Source organism: Salvelinus sp. IW2-2015, unplaced genomic scaffold (genome assembly GCF_002910315.2).
Source record: "Salvelinus sp. IW2-2015 unplaced genomic scaffold, ASM291031v2 Un_scaffold1270, whole genome shotgun sequence".
Taxonomy (NCBI): domain Eukaryota; kingdom Metazoa; phylum Chordata; class Actinopteri; order Salmoniformes; family Salmonidae; genus Salvelinus; species Salvelinus sp. IW2-2015.
Window position 1 is genome coordinate 74,833 of NW_019942810.1, and position 7,328 is coordinate 82,160.

General features: G+C 44.5%; 1 long non-coding RNA gene across 1 annotated transcript; it reads left to right on the plus strand.

Moving 5' to 3' along the window:
• Nucleotides 1-5,862: 5,862 nt before the first annotated feature.
• On the plus strand, nucleotides 5,863-6,245 carry LOC139024267 (uncharacterized). The gene is made up of 3 exons (XR_011475545.1): nucleotides 5,863-5,915; nucleotides 5,994-6,049; nucleotides 6,151-6,245. It is a non-coding gene; the product is annotated as an uncharacterized lncRNA (long non-coding RNA).
• The last annotated feature ends 1,083 nt before the right edge of the window (nucleotides 6,246-7,328 follow it).

Here is a 7,328-nt window from a genome sequence, read left to right on the forward strand (position 1 = left end):
AACCTAGAAGTGAACAAAACTTATCCATGCTTTTTCCTGCAGATTTTTGCAATTTTACGTAGATGGAAAAAGCTGTCCTTATAAACAGTCTTGATATGTTCGTCAAAAGAGAGATCAGGGTCCAGAGTAACGCCGAGGTCCTTCACAGTTTTATTTGAGACGACTTTACAACCATCAAGATTAATTGTCAGATTCAACAGAAGAGCTCTTTGTTTCTTGGGACCTAGAACAAGCATCTCTGTTTTGTCCGAGTTTAAAAGTATAAAGTTTTCAGCCATCCACTTCCTTATGTCTGAAACACAGGCTTCCAGGGAGGGCAATTTTAGGGCTTCACCATGTTTCATCGAAATGTACAGCTGTGTTGTGTTGTCTGCATAGCAGTGGAAGTTAACATTGTTTTCCGAATGACATCACCAAGAGGTAAAATATATAGTGAAGACAATAGAGGTCCTAGAACAGAACCTTGAGGACCATCGAAATTTACAGTTGATTTGTCAGACGACAAACCATCCACAGAGACAAACTGATATCTTTCCGACAGATAAGATCTAAACCAGGCCGGAACTTGTCCGTGTAGACCAATTATCCAAAAGAATGTGGTGATCGATGGTGTCAAAAGCAGCACTAAGGTCTAGTAGCACAAGGACAGATGCAGAGCCTCGGTCTGACGCCATTAAAAGGTCATTTACCACCTTCACYAGTGCAGTCTCAGTGCRATGATGGGGTCTAAAACCAGACTGAAGCATTTCGTATACATTGTTTGTCGTCAGGAAGGCAGTGAGTTTCTGCACAACAGCTTCTTTTTTTTAATTGAGAGGAATGGAAGAGTCGATATAGGCCGATTAGTTTTTAAAATATTTTCTGGGTCAAAGTTAGGCTTTTTCAAGAGAGGCTTTYTTACTGCCACTTTTAGTGAGTTTGGTACACATCCGGTGGATAGAGAGCCGTTTATTATGTTCAACATAGGAGGGCCAAGCACAGGAAGCAGCTCTTTCAGTAGTTTAGTTGGAATAGGGTCCAGTATGCAGCTTTTTTCATCAATGTGTCAAGAGATATAGTACTAAAACACTTGAGTGTCTCTCTTGATCCTAGGTCCTGGCAGAGTTCATGAATTTATCACTGCTGAAGTCCTATCTTGTTGAATGCTGCTTTTTAGCTTTGCTAAAAATATATATTATATATTTATTATTATTATTATTATTATTATTATTATTATTATATTTCAAATATATTCTGCTCAATGAAGTTGGAAAATAGGATGATGGAGCAGCAGTGAGGGCTCTTCGATACTGCACGGTACTGTCTTTCCAAGCTAGTCGGAAGACTTCCAGTTTGGTGTGGCGCCYTTTCCGTTCCAATTTTCTGGAAGCTTGCTTCAGGGCTCGGGTATTTTCTGTGTACCAGGGAGCTAGTTTCTTATGACAAATGTTTATTGTTTTTCGGGGTGCGACTGCATCTAGGGTATTACGCAAGGTTAAATTTAGATCCTCAGTTAGGTGGTTAACTGATTTTTGTACTCTGATGTCTTTGGGTAGGCAGAAGGAGTCTGGAAGGGCATCAAGGAATCTTTGGGTTGTCTGAGAATTTATAGCACGACTTTTGATGCTCCTTGGTTGGGGACTGAGCAGATTATTTGTTGCGATTGCAAACGTAATAAAATGGTGGTCCGATAGTCCAGGATTATGAGGAAAAACATTAAGATCCACAACATTTATTCCACGGGACAAAACTAGGTCCAGAGTATGACTGTGGCAGTGAGTCGGTCCAGAGACATGTTGGACAAAACTCACTGAGTCGATGATGGCTCCGAAAGCCTTTTGGAGAGGGTCTGTGGACTTTTACATGGGAATATTAAAATCACCAAATTGTTTTATATTATCCACCATGACTTAAACGTCTGATAGAATTTCAGGGAGCTCAGTGAGAAACGCTGTATTTAGCCCTGGAGAGCCTGTAAACAGTAGCTATAAAAAGTGATTGAGTAGACTGCATAGATTTCATGACTAGAGGCTCAAAAGATGAAAACGTATTTTGATTTTTGTAAATTGATAATTGTTATCGTAAATGTTATGTCCCTCGTATCCCTCTAGGTTTTCCTACAGACACTTTTCCACATTCTCACTTTAAGCCCTCATAATGTATTGAGTCTCTCTCTCTCTCTAGGTTTTCCTACCAATTCGAGCTGCGTCACTGCCAGTCGCTGCCTGCCCAGCTCATCCCTTCCAGCCTGCTCCCGAGATGGGTGAGTGGAGGCAGTTCCTCTATCCTGGATGTTATCAGTCGTTTGGACCAGTACCAGAGGCAGCTGCTGCCGGGCTTCTTCTGTGTTAACCTGGACCTCCAGGGTTCCTTCTACACCGGGGGGCCCACGGGAAGGAGCCCAGTCCCAGGAGGGTCCACCAGAGCTGGGGAAGGAGGACCAGCCCTGGCCCTTACATCCCCCATCATAAACCCAGAGGAGGTAGAGGGGATGGGGCTGATGATGAGGAGGCTGAGTGAAAACCACAACTCTACTGTGGCTCTTCCCGCCTCACTATAGTAATATAATGTCATTCAGGAGACACTGAGGGCCCCATTTAGTATTACAGACAGATTCTAATAACAAGCCAGGTAGACAGGTATAACAGGTATAAGAGCCAGGTAGACACCTTCAAATAAAAAGGGACAGTACACCAACGTGTCTTGTCTCATCATCGATGACACAGTGCCTTGTTTGCTAACATTTTATTCACTCACTTCCTCATTGGGATGCCGAGGATACCATGGAACCTACAGGGAACCGCTGATCTGCATCGTGTCAATGTGACTTACAAGACATTTAAAAACAACTTATATATTAAAGTCATTAAGATGGCTGTTGATACCAAACATGTTCAAGGACTAGGGATGTTACCGATGAACCGTTTAACCGGTTAGCCCGCACCGAAAAATGCATTTCACCCGGGTCATGCTTATCGGTCTATTAGGTTCATTTCAATAATTTTGTGGAATTAAAATTGTCGCGTGTGTATTTCAGTTAGTCATCATGCATTTTATTTGTCACATGCGCACAGCATACAGAGACTAGTTAGAGGAATATCACCTGTCAGACAGAGACTAGTTAGTGGAGATGAATACCACCTGTCAGACAGAGACTAGTTAGAGGAATATCACCTGTCAGACAGCATACAGAGACTAGTTAGAGGAATATCACCTGTCAGACAGAGACTAGTTAGAGGAATATCACCTGTCAGACAGCATACAGAGACTAGTTAGAGGAATACCACCTGTCAGACAGAGACTAGTCTCTCTGTTGTTAACCTGGACTCCAGGGTTCTTCTACACCGGGGGGCCCACGGGAAGGAGCCCAGTCCCAGGAGGGTCCACCAGAGCTGGGGAAGGAGGACCAGCCCTGGCCCTTACATCCCCCATCATAACCCAGAGGAGGTAGAGGGGATGGGGCTGATGATGAGGAGGCTGAGTGAAAACCAAAACTCTACTGTGGCTCTTCCCGCCTCACTATAGTAATATAATGTCATTCAGGAGACACTGAGGGCCCATTTAGTATTACAGACAGATTCTAATAACAAGCCAGGTAGACAGGTATAAGGTATAAGAGCCAGGTAGACACCTTCAAATAAAAAGGGACAGTACACCAACGTGTCTTGTCTCATCATCGATGACACAGTGCCTTGTTTGCTAACATTTTATTCACTCACTTCCTCATTGGGATGCATCGCGGCATGGAACCTACAGGGAACCGCTGATTGCATCGTGTCAATGTGACTTACAAGACATTTAAAAACAACTTATATATTAAAGTCATTAAGATGGCTGTTATACCAACAATGTTCAAGGACTAGGGATGTTACCGATGAACCGTAACCGGTTAGCCCCGCACCGAAAAATGCATTTCACCCGGGTCATGCTTATCGGTCTATTAGGTTCATTTCAATAATTTTGTGGAATTAAAATTGTCGCGTGTGTATTTCAGTTAGTCATCATGCATTTTATTTGTCAATGCGCACAGCATACAGAGACTAGTTAGAGGAATATCACCTGTCAGACAGAGACTAGTTAGGGAGATGAATCCACCTGTCAGACAGACTAGTTAGAGGAATATCACCTGTCAGACAGATACAGAGACTAGTTAGAGGAATATCACCTGTCAACACATACAGAGACTAGTTAGAGGAATACCACCTGTCAGACAGAGACTAGTTAGAGGAATACCACCTGTCAGACAGAGACTAGTTAGAGGATCCCCCTGTCAGACAGCATACAGAGACTAGTTAGAGGAATATCACCTGTCAGACAGCATACAGAGACTAGTTAGAGGAAATACCACCTGTCAGACAGCAGACTAGTTAGAGGAATATACCTGTCAGACAGAGACTAGTTAGAAGATATCACCTGTCAGACAGCATACAGAGACTAGTTAGAGGAATACCACCTGTCAGAACAGAGACTAGTTAGAGGAATATCACCTGTCAGACAGATACAGAGACTAGTTAGAGGAATACCACCTGTCAGACAGAGGACTAGTTAGAGGAATACCACTGTCAGACAGAGACTAGTTAGAGAATATCACCTGTCAGACAGACTAGTTAGAGGAATATCACTGTCAGACAGCAACAGAGACTAGTTGAGAGGAATATCACCTGTCAGCCAGAGACTAGTTAGAGGAATATCACCTGTCAGACGACTAGTTGAGGAATTTACTGTCAGACAGAACAGAGACTAGTTGGAGATATCACTGTCACGACAGAGACTAGTTAGAGGATATCACCTGTCAGACAGACTAGTTAGAGGAATATCACCTGTCAGACAGCATACAGCGACTAGTTAGAGGAATATCACCTGTCAGACAGATACAGAGACTAGTTAGGAATACACCTGTCAGACAGAGACTAGTTAGAGGAATACCACCTGTCAGACAGAGACTAGTTAGAGGAATACCACCTGTCAAGCATACAGAGCTAGTTAGAGGAATATACCTGTCAGACAGAGACTAGTTAGAGGAATACACCTGTCAGACAGAGATAGTTGAGAATATCACCTGTCAGACAGAACAGAGACTAGTTAGAGGAATACCACCTGTCAGGCAGAGACTAGTTAGAGGAATACCACCTGTCAGAGAGACTAGTTAGAGGAATACACCTGTAGACAGAGACTAGTTAGAGGAATATCACCTGTCAGACAGCGACAGATAGCTCCTGTAGGCTACTGTAGTGAAGCCTGCTGTTGGAAGCCCAGTCTTGGTCACCAGTCATTGGTCAGCCCAGTCATTGGTCAGCCAGTATTGGTCAGCCCACAGTCATTGGTCAGCCCAGTCATTGGTCGCCCAGTCATTGGTCAGCCCAGTCATTGGTCAGCCCAGTCATTGGTCAGCCCAGTCATTGCACAACAGATAACAATTCTAAATGCAACCGTGTGTAAAAACATTGGTGGCTACGATTAAAAAAGGATCTATTTTTATTTCTCAATCTCAACTCAAAGTGCTCCCATTCGCCATTCAGATGCACAGGCTATGTCTGCCTACCAGCTGGAGCAGTAAACGTACGTGAGCTGGAGCAGTATAACGTAACGTGAGCTGGAGGCAGTATCGTAACGTGAGCTGAGGCAGTATAATGTAATGTGAGCTGGAGGCAGTATAACGTAACGTGAGCTGGAGGCAGTATACGTACCGTGAGCTGGAGGCAGTATAACGTAGCGTGTGCTGGAGGCAGTATAACGTACGTGGCTGGAGGCAGTATAACGTAAGCGTGAGCTGGAGGCAGTAAACGTAACGTAGCTGAGGCGTATAAAGTAGTGTGCTGGAGGCAGTATAAGTAACGTGAGCTGAGGCAGTATAACGTAACGTGTGCTGGGCAGTATACGTAACGTGAGCTGAAGGCAGTATAACGTAACGTGAGCTGGAGGCAGTATAACGTAACGTGAGCTGGAGGAGTATAACGTAACGGCGAGCTGGAGGCAGTATAACGTGACGCTGGAGGCAGTATAACGTAACCGAGCTGGAGGCAGTATAACGTAACGTGAGCTGGAGGCAGTATAACGTGAGCTGGAGGCAGTATAACAGTAACGCGAGCTGGAAGGCAGTAATAAGTGAGCTGGAGGCAGTATAACGTAACGCGAGCTGGAGGCAGTATAACGTAACTGAGCTGGAGGCAGTATAATCGTGAGCTGGAGGCAGTATAACCTGAGCTGGAGGCAGTAAAACTGAGCTGGAGGCAGTATCAACTGAGCTGGAGGCAGTATAATGTGAGCTGGAGCAGTATAAGGACGGAGCAGTAATAACTGAGTGGAGGCAGTATAATGTGAGCTGGAGCGTATAAGTACGTGGCTGAGGCATAACGTACGTGGCTGGAGGCAGTATAAGTAACGTGGCTGGAGGCAGTATAACGTAACGTGACTGGAGGCATCGTAGAGGCTGAGGTATAAGATGTAGCTGGAGGCAGTATAATGTGAGCTGGAGCAGTATAACCTGAGCTGGGGCCGTATAATGTGAGCTGGAGCCGTATAACGTAACGTGAGCTGGAGGCAGTGGAACGTGAGCTGGAGGCAGTGTAACGTGAGCTGGAGTAAAGAGCTAGATAACGTGAGCTGGAGGCAGTATAATGTGAGCTGGAGGCCGTATAACGAACGTGAGCTGGAGCAGTGTAACGTAACGTGAGCTGGAGGCAGTATAACGTAACGTGAGCTGGAGGCAGTATAACGTAACGTGAGCTGGAGGCAGTGTAACGTGAGCTGGAGGCAGTATAACGTAACGTGAGCTGGAGGCAGTATAACGTAACGTGTGCTGGAGGCAGTATAACGTAACGTGTGCTGGAGCAGTATAAGTAACGTGTGCTGGAGGCAGTGTAACGTAACGTGAGCTGGAGGCAGTATAACATATACATATATAAATATATGGTCATTATCAACCCTCCTGGTTAATTATCAACCCATCTGGTATATTATCAACCCATCCTGGTCATATTATCAACCCATCCTGGTTATATTATCAACCCATCCTGGTTATATTATCACCCATCCTGGTTATATTATCAACCCATCCTGGTTATATTATCAACCCATCTGGTTATATTAACAACCCATCCTGGTCATATTAACAACCCATCCTGGTCATATAACACCATCTGGTCATATTAACCACCTCCATCTAGGTCATATTATCAACCCATCCTGGTATAGTATTCATAACCCATCCTGGTTATATTATCAACCCTCCTGGTCATCTTATCAACCCATCCTGGTCATATCATCAACCCATCCTGGTCATATCATCACCCCATCTGGTCATTCATCAACCCATCCTGGTCATATCATCAACCCATCCTGGTCACATC